Source organism: Phyllobates terribilis, unplaced genomic scaffold, assembly GCF_046119375.1.
Source record: "Phyllobates terribilis strain yellow unplaced genomic scaffold, ASM4611937v1 Scaffold_11__3_contigs__length_659146591, whole genome shotgun sequence".
NCBI lineage: Eukaryota > Metazoa > Chordata > Amphibia > Anura > Dendrobatidae > Phyllobates > Phyllobates terribilis.
In genome coordinates, this window is record NW_027362771.1 from 149784725 (window position 1) to 149800201 (window position 15477).

The following is a 15477-nucleotide window of genomic DNA, read 5'->3' on the forward strand; positions in this document are numbered from 1 at the left end:
GCTGTATGGCAGGAGGCTCAGGATGGTATGGCGGTGGAGTGAATCCAGTGTACTATATATGCTCGTATGTCCAAGTTGGTTTGTGATAAATTTGGTGTCGTAGTAAGACATCTGCAGCTTGAAAGAGACAATTCATCCCTCCTAAGGTCAGACGGCTTGCATCTTAAAGACATTGACCTTGATATTTTCTTATCTGGCATTCAAGGCGGTGTTGAGAAAGCATTGTTTCTGATGGGGGAGGGTCGGAGTCCTGTTTAGGATTACACAGGATCCTCCTTGGCTGTTTAATTAAAGAAAGGAAGCCCCTGAATGTTTTGATTATGCAGGCTGACTTGCCTGTTAAAGTGCTGCAGGGCATTTGGCTACTAGTCCAGTTCTTCAAAAGTTTTAAATGCCTTCCTTGTTATTATTATACCATAAAAAATATTTATTAATAAGTATAGCTGTGACCGACCTTCACCACCAATTCATCTGAGGGCCTTTATTTGTTCCACAGGGTATTGGTGGGGAGCAGGGCCGGCCTTTGGGGCGTGCCAGCTGTGCAACTGCACAGGGCGCCTCAAACTTGAGAGTGAAGGGGGGCGCTGCGCTGGCTCCCTCCCCGTCGGTATTTTTCTTATGGAAGAGCAGAGAGGGAGCGCCCAGCGTTTCTTCTGTGCTCAGGCGCCGGCGCCCCCTCTCTGCTCTGAAATGTCCGGCCGGGACCCGGGCGCGCTGCACTCTCTCCTCCTCACACACTTACCCCCAGCGCTGGAGACAGTGCGGGAGGCGCCGCCTGCAGCATCTCTCGTCTCCTTCCATTGGCGCGGGCACGGCACTGTGACGTCACACAGCTCAGACACAGTGCCGCGCCGGGGATGCTGCAGGCAGCTCAGCTACAAAGTGGTGGTGACTGGTGAGTGCTGTGCTGCTGAGCCTGATATGATGAACAAACTTGAATAAAGACGTTAACAATAAGGTGCAGACAGACAGACATCCCCCCAATGTCCCCATTGCCACCCTGTGAGTCAGCCATTGCAAAACTACGACTCCCATCATAAATGGACAGCCTTTGTTGGTAGAAGATCAGTTCCCTGACTATCTGTTCTTTGTTGCTGCATTATAATAAAAAGATGAAGAATATTTAGAATATTTAAGTTTCAATAATAATAGTGTTATTATTATATACATTTTTCAGTTTAATTATGGGCCCCAAAAAACTATCAGGAGCACAAAATCGAAAACGAAAAGCACTTAAAGAAGTTGAAGACAAAAAATGTGCAGAGTCTTTCAAAAAGCTTTTTCAGAAATCCAGCGACCAATGCTCTTCTAAAGAGACAGCTGCAGAACAATATGAAAGTGTAGCGACACATAGAGAAGGTCCAATAGAAATCGATTTGGATGAACCTTCCACGTCAGGACAATTTTCAAACCCTGATGGCTCTCTAAACGATGAATCAGAGATAGCAGAGGATCCTCAATTTTTAGAAAATTTAACTGAAAATGTTGAAAATCCAGAGGAACATTCTGCAGCTGACACAGGCACTGGTCACCAGGAAACTGATATCCCAGAATTTCCAAGCAATCAAGATCTAATACTGATTGACACTGATCCCGCTCTATGGCCTTCATTGACTACCAAAGTTATAGATCATGTTGTGGAAACTGGGCCTGTTCATATAACAGATATGGAGTTTAAAAAAGATTCAAATGACCGTCACTTTTCTGCTAAATTCTATAAGAGAGTTTTGGTTAATGGACAACACTGCAAGAGACAGTGGTTGGTTTACTCAAAATCTGCAAACAAAGTATTCTGCTTTTGTTGTAAATTATTTGATAGAAAACCAAGGTCATCTCTTGCTTTAGATGGATCTCAAGACTGGCAACATATATCATCTATATTAAAATCACACGAGTCCTCACCAAATCATTTTTTAGCAGAACGTAAATGGTTGGAGACTCAGGTTCGGCTCAAGACGAATACAACAATAGATTCCAACATGCAAACTCTTATGAATAGAGAAAGACAACACTGGAGAGGAGTGTTGGAAAGGCTTGTATGTATTATTCAATTTCTTGCAGAACGCAATTTGGCATTCAGAGGAAGTTCTGATCGTCTTTTTACCCCCAATAATGGAAACTTTTTGGGGTTTGTGCAGGTACTTGGAAAGTTTGATAGAGTGATGTCAGAACACCTGCATCGTGTTGTCTCCAAAGAAATATCAGACCACTATTGTGGTAAAACTATTCAAAATGAAATTATTGCTCTGATGGCAAGCCAAGTCATTAACCACATTGTAACGCGCTGCAACCAGGCTAAATATTACTCTATAATACTAGACTGCACCCCTGATTTAAGCCACAAGGAGCAAATGTCATTTACCATTCGCTTTTTGGATGAAGTATGTGGCATATACACAATTAAGGAACATTTTATTGGATACAAAAATGTTGTAGACACAACAGGAAAGGGATTGACCGATGCCCTTCTTGACTTTCTGAGTGAGAAAAATTTAGATATTACTAATTGTCGTGGTCAAGGCTACGATAATGGTGCCAATATGGCAGGAAAACACAACGGTGTTCAAGTTCAAATTTTAGAGAAAAATTCTCGTGCTGTCTTTGTACCATGTGGATGCCATTGTCTTAATCTTGTGGTTGGAGATGCAGCAAGATCTAGTAAAGACTCAAAGGACCTTTTTGGTTTAATCCAGTGTATTTATGTTCTTTTTTCTGGCTCTGTTAAAAGGTGGAAAATCTTGACTGACCATATTTCAGGTCTGACTTTGAAACCCATGTCTACTACAAGATGGGAATGCAGAATAGACTGCCTTAAACCCTTTCGTTATCATTTAGGAGACATACATGAGGCACTAATTGCACTATCTGAGGAAGAGAGAGTTGAGCCAAATGTATCTTTTGAAGCCAAGACTCTTGCTCAGAAGATTACGGACTTTAAGTTTATCATGTCGTTTATCATTTGGTATGACATATTGTTTCAAATAAATATCGTAAGTAAAGCCATGCAAAGACAAACTTCTGATCTCAGTACAGTGACAGAACTAATTCACAAGTGTCTAGAATTTATTAGAAACTTTCGTGAAAAAGGATTTGACATGGCACTGCAGAGTGCAAAGGAGATTGCTGAGAATTTGAATTTGGAGCCAGTGTTTAGGCCAGAAAAGCGCATCAGAGTGAAGAAAGCTAGTTTTAGTTATGAAGGACGGGACGAAGCAATAACAGACCCGCAATCTAAATTCAAGGTAGATTTTTTTTTCGTTTTAGTAGACACAGCGTCAGCATCATTGGAGGAGCGCTTCAAACAATTAGAAAACCATAACGGAGTATGGGGATTCTTATACAACATAAAAAATAATAGTTTTTCTAGAGAAGACCTGACAAGAAGTTGCCTAAATCTACAAGCTGCATTGGTTAGTGGAACTGAATCTGACGTAAACGGAGAAGAGTTGGCCCAGGAATTCTACCACATTCAAAGTCTTTTACCTAGTGATACCATAAATCCTCTTGATGTGCTAAACTTCATAAACAAAAATAGTCTGACTGACACTTTCCCCAATCTGTGGGTAGCACTTCGTATTTTGCTGACAATTCCTGTCACGGTGGCTTCAGGAGAACGTAGCTTTTCCAAATTAAAACTGATAAAAACTTACTTGAGGTCGTCAATGTCAGATGACAGACTAACAGCTTTAGCAGTCCTGTCCATTGAAAATGACATTCTTCAGAGTCTGGACATGACCACCACTATCGATGAGTTTGCAAGAACAAAAGCCCGAAAAGTTATTTTCTAAGCACATTCATTTGGGACTCTTTGCAATGCACTTTGAATGTGTATTTTATGGTTGAAATTGATTGTTTCAGAAATAAAAATTGTACCTGTTCAAAACACTTTATACTTTATAATGACCGTCTGTTCAACTTTTGTTGCTTGTTATTACTTGATCATTTGATTAATAAAAAATGCACTTGTTGTTTTCACCTACATGAGTTTAATTTTTTTTCTTTGGGGGGGGGCGCCAAGAGGGATTTCGCACAGGGCGCCATATACCCTAAGGCCGGCCCTGGTGGGGAGGGAAGTACCCGATGTTTTGCTTTGGGGTCTCTGCAGTCATTTTTTTGTTTGTGAAAGGAGAGTAGATTTTAATATTTAATAAAAATTTGTTCAAAAAGTAGCTGCTGTTCGCTTCAGTGTTACAACAAATTTGTAAAAATAAACAACTGTTAATTCCAAACTAACAAAAAAAGAGTTGAAAAAACAAATTTTAAACTATGAACATGTCAAATTCAGGGTGAAAGTGAAAATTTAACCTTAGCAAGCGTAACAACAATTTAACATATCAATTTCTGTGAGCAAAGCCGCAGGTATTTTGTTAGTCATAAATACAAAGAATATATTATTCTTGACTTTGAAGGCATCCGTTTGGCACAGAAGGGAGAGAGGCAAAAACACTTTCTGCACATCAGAGGCACTCCTTGCCCCCTACTCCTACCAGTTAACAAAAATAGCTTCTTGCCATCAGAGTGAGAATTATGTGGGGCAGCTGCGATGGAAGAGTTCTGCCACTATTTCTTACTACTGAAGGGGTGGAGTAGGTTTGAGTTGATTGATCTGACTGGTGGGGATGCAGGGGAGAGTGCGATGTGAAAACTTTTATTACTGGTGGGGCACGCGGGTAATTGCAGTCAAAATATAAATGTATGCAGTGCTCTGTCCTTAGGGGAGCAGTAAAATGAACCACCATTAAGAATAATCATAAAATATTGCCCCCACAGAGTATAATCATAAATTAGCGTCCCTTGGCTTATAATTACAAAATAACGCCCCCCCCATAGAGTATAATCATAAAATAATGCTCCCGTAGAGTATAATCATAAAATAATGCTCCCATAAAGTATAATCATAACATCCCCATAGGGTATAATCATAAAATAGAGCCTCCATAGAGTACAATCATAAAATAATCGCCCCCTGGATTGTAAATATAAAATATCACCACAATATGGGATAGTCATAAAATAACAAACCCATAGTGTATGATCATAAAATAACACCCCCATAGAGTATAATCATGAAATGATGCCCACTGGAGTATATTCAGCAAGGCATAATTTTACAACAAGGGGTGTATAAGATTATACTCCAGGTGTGCTTTATTTTATGACATGGGGTGTAAGTAATTCATATATACCTTTTGCAATAAAATGACACTTCCCTAGAATATATGAGTACATTCACATGTTGCATTTTTGCCATGAAAAGTGCAGCCTTTTACTTTCTCAGCAAAGTGAGAGTTCTGAGATTTCATGCACATATCTCTGCTTATTTTTTCTTTGCAGATTCGTAGAAGTATAAAATCTGCAGCATTTCAATTCTTTCAGAGTTTTTGCAGCCTTTTTCACCCATTGAAATGAATGGGGGGAAAAAAATGAATGAAAAATGTGTGGTTTTCATGCCTTTTTTCCTGCCAAGAAACACTCTTTTGATGCAGAAATGTCTGCAGCAAATACTTAATATGTGCACATACCCTAAAGATAAAATCACACATCTTGGGAGTATAATTATGTACACATTTTTCAATAAAAATTACACTTACTAGAGTATTATAATATACTAGCTATTGAACCCGTTCTACGCCCGGGTGGCGAGCATTTTTATTGGTATATGGTCTCCTATGCTGGTAATGTGATGCCCCCCTCCTGGTATTTGTGCTGCCCCCATCCTGTCCCCACCATCCTATCCTGGTATGCATGGCACCCATCATCCCTATCCTGGTATGCATGGCACCCCTTATTCCCATCCTGGTATGCATGGCACCCCTCATCCCCATCCTGGTAAGCATGGCACCCCTCATCCCCAATCCTGGTATGCATGGCACCCTTCACCCCCAATCTTGGTATGCATGGCACCCCTCACCACCAATCCTGGTATGCATGGCACCCCTCACCCCCAATCCTGGTATGCATGGCACCCTCACCCCCAATCCTGGTATGCATGGTACCCCATCCCTTATCCCTATCGTGGTATGTATGGTACCCCTCATCCTGGTATGGATGGTACCCCTCATCCTAGTATGGTTGGTACCCATCATCCTGGTATGGATGGTACCCTTCAGCCCTATGCTGGTATGCATGGAACCCCATCCCTCATCCTGGTATGCATGATCCCCCTCATCCCTATCCTGGTATACATGGTACCCCTCATCCCTATCCTGGTATGCATGGCCCCTCATCCGAACCCTGGTATGCATGGCCCCCCCCACATACCTATCCTGGTATGCATGGTACCCCTCATCCCTATCCTGGTATGCATGGCCCCCTCATCCCCAATCTTGGTATACAAGGCACCCCTCATCTCCAATCCTGGTATGTATGGCGCCCCTCATCCCCAATTCTGGTATGTATGGTACCCCTCATACCCAATCCTAGTATGCATGGCACCCCTCATCCCCAATCCAGGTATGCATGTCACCCCTCATCCCCAATCCAGGTATGCATGGCACACCTCATCCCCAATCCTGGTATGCATGGCACCCCTCATCCCCAATCCTGGTATGCATGGCACCTCTCATCCCCAATCCAGGTATGCATGTCACCCCTCATCCCCAATCCTGGTATGCATGGCACACCTCATCCCCAATCCTGGTATGCATGGCACCCCTCATCCCCAATCCTGGTATGCGTGACCCCCTCATCCCTTTAACGTTGGGCATATACAAAAAAATAAACACTTATACTCACCTTTCTTCCTTGTGCTCCAGTGCTGCTGTGTCCTGTCCTGCAGGAGGCCAGGGGAGGAGTGCAACGCCGGAGTACGTGCGTGCCCATACCGTACTGTCCGGCGCCATTTTGCTGAAGACACACTGCAAATGTGTCTTCAGTAAAATGGCGCCGGATAGTACTATGCGCATGCGCGGATTCCAACGCCTCACTCCTGCCCCGGTGTCTGGCGAAGAGAGGCGTCACAGCAACGCTCCTCCCAGTCAGTTAAGTATGTAAAGCATGGCGCCGGAGATCGCGGCATGTGTTCAGTGTCTACGCATACCGTGATCTCCAGAGCCATACACACTCCTCTTACCTGTAACGGCTCCATGCGTGCTTCTGTCTGGAGCCAGACTGCGCAGGCGTGTCACACTTGTGCAGTCTATAAAGGCTTCAGACTGAGACACGCATCCTCGGTTATATTATAGATTATGTTTATACTCGAGGTGGAAATCATCACTTAACTGCAAGGGGTCAGCATAAAAGTGCACCTGCGTGTGTTAATGTATGTGCGTGTCATTATGTATCCTTGTTTCGCTGCGTGTGTTAAGTAAAAGGGTACGTGTTTATATGTGTTTACATACATAAAACAGTATCCTCTTCCCACTGTACCAGTCTATCATTGTTTATTTGTTACTGTAAGTGATATCTGTATTTTGTATGTAACCTCTTCACATGTACAGCACCATGGAATCAATGGTGCTATATAAATAAATAATAATAAATTATAATAATACATATTCAGATATTTAGGACATATTTTATAAATCTGTAAGGCTCTGTTTATACTGCATTTCTGCAGTGTCCGTCTTTTGAGATGTAGCACCCTGAGGATTCGGCTGCTACAGGGGTATTGCACCTCACTCCAGAGGTGTGGTATTCCACTCCCGGGTAAGGATGGAGTGTGGGACTGAGCTCAGTAGGCTGCATGCACTACATACATCCCATTTCCGGGGGACAGAACTACGGTACTCCCGCCAGTATATGTGCAGGTGCGACAGCGTCTGTCCCTGGCTGGAGTGGGAGGGGGGGTGGAACATCCCAGTAGTGTAGGGGCAGATAGGGGGAGTAGTCTGGGTAAAGCTAGGAGCTCATTGGGTGCTAGTCACTTGGGCTCACACATAGAGGGAGTATATATGGTGGGCACCATCTTAGGACAGGGTCTTTTTAGCCTGAGAAGCAGAGCAGACGAGCTCAGCCAGAAGGGCTGACAGGGAGCTGTGGCTCCGGCTGGGCCCAGCTCCAGAGCCAAGCCTGCAGAGAGAGAGGAGTAAGAAGGACCCAGAGAGAAAGACAGAGGGAACCCCAAGAACCCAGAAACAGACCAGAAAGGGTGAAGGGTTGGCGGACACGGGTACCGGAACCCGAACTGGTGGAGGCCACTTATCCTCAGCCAGGAACCGGAGGTCGTGGTCAAGATTTGCCACGACCCTCACCAAATCCACCAGAAAGGCACACCAAGTATAGGGTCAGGGAGCCCAGAGGAGGCTTGACCACCAAGAGACCCGAGGGAGCCGGCCAAAGGTGGATCCCTGGTGGGAACGGCCAGAGACAGAGAGAGAGAAGGGAGCTCAGGACCACGCTTCAGAACTGCCTGGGGGTTAGCCGAGTCCAGGACCTGGTGGACGCAGCACGGCTCGGGTGGTCACTCAAGGCCAGAGTGACTGAGAGAACACTTGTGAGTAAAACCCCTGAAACTGCATCTCCTGACTCTGACTCTTCTTACTGACCGTCACAACCCCCATCATCTTCACCTGCTGCCCTGAGGCCATACCCCTCCCGTTGGGGGTTATACCATCATCGCTGCACCCATACCACCGGCCTCAGCGGACTGTTCTGCAGCGGCGGCTGCAAAGCCGTACTCAACGGGTGGCGTAGTCGACATCCAAGTTAACATCTACTGCCATAGACTGCCACTTAGTTTGACACCCTGGGCGCGGACCGGGTCACCGCCACAAGGACTACTACCCCTATCCAGATCCGGCTCCGGGTATCCCCTGAACATGGCCCAGGGGGTGCGTCAACTTTTGGCGTAGTCGGCAGGATCACGTGCCCGCAACCATCGGGTACTGCGTGCCTGAAGAAAAGTTCGCATTTACCTCAAAAAGAAGTCTCCCGCCGGTTCCGGAGGGTCCCCGCCATCGGACGCCATCTCGGATCGGTTCCCGCCATTTGCCCGTCATCTGCAGTCTTTTCCCGCCATCTGCAGTGTTTCCCGCCACTGGGAAGCGATTCCCGCCATCTAAGAAGATTTCCCGCCCTGGCAGAGCGGACGCCATTATGGGCGTGCCAGAGGGTGGTAAGAGACGACCTCCCATCGTGGGCCAGGACCAAGAATGGCGCCAAAAACGAAGACCGCCCCCACCAGCAGAGACTGCAATGATTGAGATGTCCATCAGCGTGGGGGGTCTGCCCCTGGAACTGACAATCACCAAGTTGCCCGAGGACCGCCCTCAATGGGGGCGGAGACAGAACAAAAGAGAGAAGATGGGAGCAGCTTGGAGAAGTCTGGAGGAGCCGTACCCGGAGATGGAGGGAGAGGCAGGCAGCACCGACCCTGTGGTCAGGAGCCTGATGCAAGCAACCACCCCACAAGACCTGGTGGAGATCCTGGCACAGCTTCCCCGAGACCGGGAGCGTGCACAGACCGCGCTGGAGGGCCTCGCACGGAGGATGGCCCAAGTGCAGCGAGAAACGCTGATGGAGTGGAGCAGGGAGATGGCCCAGCAGGCTGGAACCCGCCAGCGGAGCACACCACCCGCAACGAGGAGCACGTCTGCCCCTGAAGAGGATGCAGAAGGGACGGAGGCCGGAGACGACGCCGCAGAGGGAGCTGAAGAGACGGAGGCAAGTAAAGGGGACGTTACTACCCCGAGCCCAGCCACCGTAAGCCTACCCCCGCTCCCCGTCGCAGAGCCCGAAGTCCCACTGATCGTGCCCGTTGCCGCACCGCTACCGCTCCAGACTAGGCCCCAAGCAGGAGCCGCGACCACGCCCCCTGTGACGTCACGCGCCTCAACCCTGAGCGCGGCCAAGCAGGAGACGCCACCGGCCTGGTCGCAAGGCCGAGTGCCCCCGGGCGCCGCCGTCTTCACGGTGCCCTTTACCTTCAGGGTACCCCAAGCCTGGTCGCAAGGCCTAGTGATATCGGGCGCCGCTGCCACCACCGCGCCCTCAACTTCCACTGTGCCGCACCTGGGTGAAGACTTGTTTGCCCAGCACACTTGCCCGGATGGGCAGCCCTTTGCGTGGCCACCGGAGTACTACCATCCCCGACTCCGGAAAGAAAGACCCCTGGATGAGCCCCTAATCCCGGCTCCGGCGCCTGTCAAGATGACCCCGCTCTCGTTAGAGGAGGCGCAGTTTGAGTGGGACCCCGCAGGAGGAGACCTCATCGGGTTCACTCAAGAGGACCCGGACGGGTCTGAAGAATACAGGGAGGAAGCATCAGGAGGACGCCGTTATTAGAGTACGGTATGAGAACTGTTATAAGTACTGCTGCTAGTTAAAATATAGTCCCCGTTGGGACCAGTGAACTGTTCCAGTGTGTCCCATCTCCCCACAGGCTGAGGACTGTGAGCAGCCATCCCTTTTCCCCACTGGCCGAGGACTGAGAGCGGCCATATCCCTTGTAAATAGTTGCGCTTCCTAAAGTGCCCCCTACCGGTTTTATAGGAAACTGTTTTTTCTACCAGAGACTGTGGCACTTACCTGGTCACAATTTGCACAAGTGGCCAGAGGTCAAAAATGTTTTATATGAAAAGTTTTATTATGATGAAAGAGTTAATATTATTTTATGATGTGTCCGTAACATTTTAAAAGAGAAGTACCTCCCATAAAGGGATGATTGAAGGTTACTGTTTATATATTTTATATGTAGTGCACTTTAAAAAGCTTGTATGTTTTATGTTTTTGCTCTTTTACAGCCCGAGGACGTGCTGTGATTTACCAGGGGGGAATGTAGCACCCTGAGGATTCGGCTGCTACAGGGGTATTGCACCTCACTCCAGAGGTGTGGTATTCCACTCCCGGGTAAGGATGGAGTGTGGGACTGAGCTCAGTAGGCTGCATGCACTACACACATCCCATTTCCGGGGGACAGAACTACGGTACTCCCACCAGTATATGTGCAGGTACGACAGCGTCTGTCCCTGGCTGGAGTGGGAGGGGGGGTGGAACATCCCAGTAGTGTAGGGGCAGATAGGGGGAGTAGTCTGGGTAAAGCTAGGAGCTCATTGGGTGCTAGTCACCTGGGCTCACACATAGAGGGAGTATATATGGTGGGCACCATCTTAGGACAGGGTCTTTTTAGCCTGAGAAGCAGAGCAGAGGAGCTCAGCCAGGAGGGCTGACAGGGAGCTGTGGCTCCGGCTGGGCCCAGCTCCAGAGCCAAGCCTGCAGAGAGAGAGGAGTAAGAAGGACCCAGAGAGAAAGACAGAGGGAACCCCAAGAACCCAGAAACAGACCAGAAAGGGTGAAGGGTTGGCGGACACGGGTACCGGAACCCGAACTGGTGGAGGCCACTTATCCTCAGCCAGGAACCGGAGGTCGTGGTCAAGATTTGCCACGACCCTCACCAAATCCACCAGAAAGGCACACCAAGTATAGGGTCAGGGAGCCCAGAGGAGGCTTGACCACCAAGAGACCCGAGGGAGCCGGCCAAAGGTGGATCCCTGGTGGGAACGGCCAGAGACAGAGAGAGAGAAGGGAGCTCAGGACCACGCTTCAGAACTGCCTGGGGGTTAGCCGAGTCCAGGACCTGGTGGACGCAGCACGGCTCGGGTGGTCACTCAAGGCCAGAGTGACTGAGAGAACACTTGTGAGTAAAACCCCTGAAACTGCATCTCCTGACTCTGACTCTTCTTACTGACCGTCACAACCCCCATCATCTTCACCTGCTGCCCTGAGGCCATACCCCTCCCGTTGGGGGTTATACCATCATCGCTGCACCCATACCACCGACCTCAGCGGACTGTTCTGCAGCGGCGGCTGCAAAGCCGTACTCAACGGGTGGCGTAGTCGACATCCAAGTTAACATCTACTGCCATAGACTGCCACTTAGTTTGACACCCTGGGCGCGGACCGGGTCACCGCCACAAGGACTACTACCCCTATCCAGATCCGGCTCCGGGTATCCCCTGAACATGGCCCAGGGGGTGCGTCAGAGACAGAAACAGAGGCTTTGCAGACCACATTTCTATGCCCCTGTGAACAAACGGACACATTCAGGAAAAAAAAACTCATTGCCACAAATGTCACACAGTGTGGACGCAGGGGCAGCAGTTCTGCTTTCCAGGTAGCCGGAGATTTCATCCTCCTCATAGAATCACTACAGCTCTCATTGTCCATGGAACTGCTCAGGCGCCTGATAAATGGTGGTCAGCTGATGCAGAGGGGTGCTCACAGATCACGTGCTCTGTAACGTCCAGTGACGGGCAGGATGGGGGGCGCAGTCACTCTCTGGGGACCGAGCTTCGCTCTTCTGGTGAACATGTTACCGGCTGCTCCATTCCTGGCGCTGAGGAAGATGACGGGCAGGCGAGCGAAATATGCAAATTCATAACATGTCAGCACCAACTTGGAGAAGTGACATTGAAGACCCCCTACTGACTATTGACCCGCACTACAACTTCCATCATGCTATATTACTAAAACTGCTACTATGACATAGTAATGGGGCAGATGATGTCACAATGTTGACTCGGTGCCGCTTATTTCCAGTGTCCTCCTGCAGCCAGGAAGAAATGATGTGTAGCCGGTGCTACAAAGAACAGTGTATCTGTTATTTATGGTGGCCCGGTGGCTGCACCATTATATTGGCCTTGCACATGGGATCTGTGCTAGCCCAGGTATTGTGGCCGTGTGGTTGGCCCTGTTCTGGGGGCTCTGGCACTGAAGGCCCACAAGTTCATATTATGGTAACACTGTACCAGGCACTATTGTGGGGATGCTGCAACTGGAGCATTTAATCAGTTTCCATAAAAGTATTAATTGTAATGTGGCGGTTTGCAGTCTGTTGCCATGGAGACAGTGAGAAGCCACTGACCACACTGTCACATCCGTCAGACAGACTGTACACAGGAGCAGCACTTCTGCTTTCCAGGTAGCCGGAGATTATATCCTGTATAATATAACCCAGGGTGTATCATACATGTCAGCCACCCCACAAGGAACACCAGGCACTGCTGCTTATCATGCTGTGGCTTCTCCCCCATGACAGGTTACAGTATGGCCACATATTACTATTATTATAACTACTACCACTATCATTGCTATATACTATTACTATCAGTAGTACCTCACATCTGTATGCACTGTACACACCGGCGGCTCCTCCTCACAGAATCACCACAGCTCTCTTCGTCCATGGAACCTCTTAGGCGCCCGATAAATGGTCAGGTGGAGCAGAGGGCATATCTTACAGATCACGAGCGATGTAATATCCAGTGATGAGCAGGATAGAGATCTTCAAATCCATGACAAGTCAGCACCGACCTGGAGAAGTGACATCGATGACCTCCTACTGACTAATGACCCACACTACAACCTCCATCATGCTATATTAAAACAACTGCTACTGTGACATAGGTGATGGAGCAGATGATGTCACAATGATGACACAGTTCCGCTAATCTTCGGTGTCCTCCTGCAGCCAGGAAGAAAGGACGTGTAGCCAGTACTACAGACACTATGTCCATGTGTCAGTTTGATCTCCACTCTCAGCTTGCATTTTTCAGCAGAACATTGGTGAAAAATAAGTTTATACAGTGTATAATCTGACTTTCAAGACCAAAACTATATTCTTTGCATTGCACTACAAATAAAGAGTTGTATTGGTGGGTTATGTTATATCTTCGGACTGTGGATTCTTTTTCAATTCCTTGGATTTAAGGAGTGGTATCCTATCCGGAAACCCAAAGACAAGGAGTGACTTATGTCTTGTTCCCACACCCTATAAGTAGTGGCAATTATATTCCCAAAATTTTGAACTAAGACCATTATATCCACATTCACCTGGCAGAGGTGCACATAGAAATCATGGGGCCCCATAGCAGAAGTTTAAAAAAAAGCCCTCCATGCAGTATAATGGACCTACATACAGTATAATGGCCCCACACCTCTCCACACTGTATAATTGCCCGTATTAGCCCTCCAAACAGTATAATGGCCCCATCACAGCCCTTCACACAGTATGATGGACCCCACACTTTATAATTGCTGACATACAGTATAATGGCTCTCACATAGCCTTTCAAATATTATAATGGCCCCATATTGCCTTCCATATAGTATAATGGGCCCCATATAGTCCTCCATATAGTATAATGCGCCCCTCATAATCCTCCATATAGGATAATGCACTACCATGGTCCTCCACAGAATATAATGCACCCCCATGTTCCTTGACACAATATAATATAATGCACCCCCATTGTCCTCCACACAATATAATGCACCCCCATGGTCCTCCACACAATATAATGCACCCCCATGGTCCTCCACACAATATAATGCACCCCCATGGTCCTCCATACAATATAATGATTTACATTTTTATTACATTTTTTATGGATTTAATTTAGAAAAAATATCAATCACATCAATATTTACGCTATTTACCGATTCCCGTAAATAATCTGATCATTGTGCTATGTGGATCGTTACGATTACAGAGACACCAAATATGTCCATGTTATTTGCCGATTTGTGATGTTTCCTATTTTTTAAAAAAGGGCAGTAAAATTTACAATTATATAATTGTTTTTCATTATTTTTTAGTAGTTTTATAGGAAGAAAAAAATCTTTCTTTTATTCTCCCTCTTGAATACAGAGACATAAAAATACACTGCTATATATACAGTGGGTACGGAAAGTATTCAGACCCCTTTCAATTTTTCACTCTTTGTTTCATTGCAGCCATTTGGTAAATTCTAAAAAGTTCTTTTTTTTTCTCATTAAAGTACACTCTGCACCCCATCTTGACTGAAAAAAACAGAAATGTAGAAATTTTTGCAAATTTATTAAAAAAGAAAAACTGAAATATTATTATTATTATTATTATTATTTTATATAGCACCATTGATTCCATGGCGCTGTACATAAGGGGTTACATACCAAATACAGATATCACTTACAGTAAACAAACTAACAATGATAGAACGTTACAGAGGGAAGAGGGCCCTGCCCTTGTGGGCTTACATTATACAGGAGTGGGGGAGGAGACAGTAGGTTGAGGGGTGAGAGAGTGTTAGCAGGTAGGCCACAGAGGATGTTGCAGTAGTCTAGGCGGGAGATGATGAGGTCATGCACAAGCAGTTTAGTAGATTGAGGGTTGAGGAAAGGACGGATTCTGGAAATATTTTTGAGCTGGAGGCGACAAGAGGTGGCGAGAGCTTGGATGTGGGGTTTGAAGGACAGGGCAGAGTCAAGGGTTACTCCGAGGCAGTGGATTGTCGGTACAGTGGAAAGAGTGATGTCATTTATTGTGATAGAAAGATCAGGTGGGAAAGATATGCGACATGAGGGAAACATAATGAGTTCAGTTTTGTCCACATTGAGCTTTAGGTAGCGGGAGGAGAAGAAAGTGGATATGGCTGCTAGAAATGCTGGGATTCTGGACAGCAGAGAGGTGACATCTGGGCCAGAGAGGTAGATCTGGGTGTCATCAGCGTACAGATGGTACTGGAAGCCATGGGATTTTATGGGGTGTCCCACGCCAAG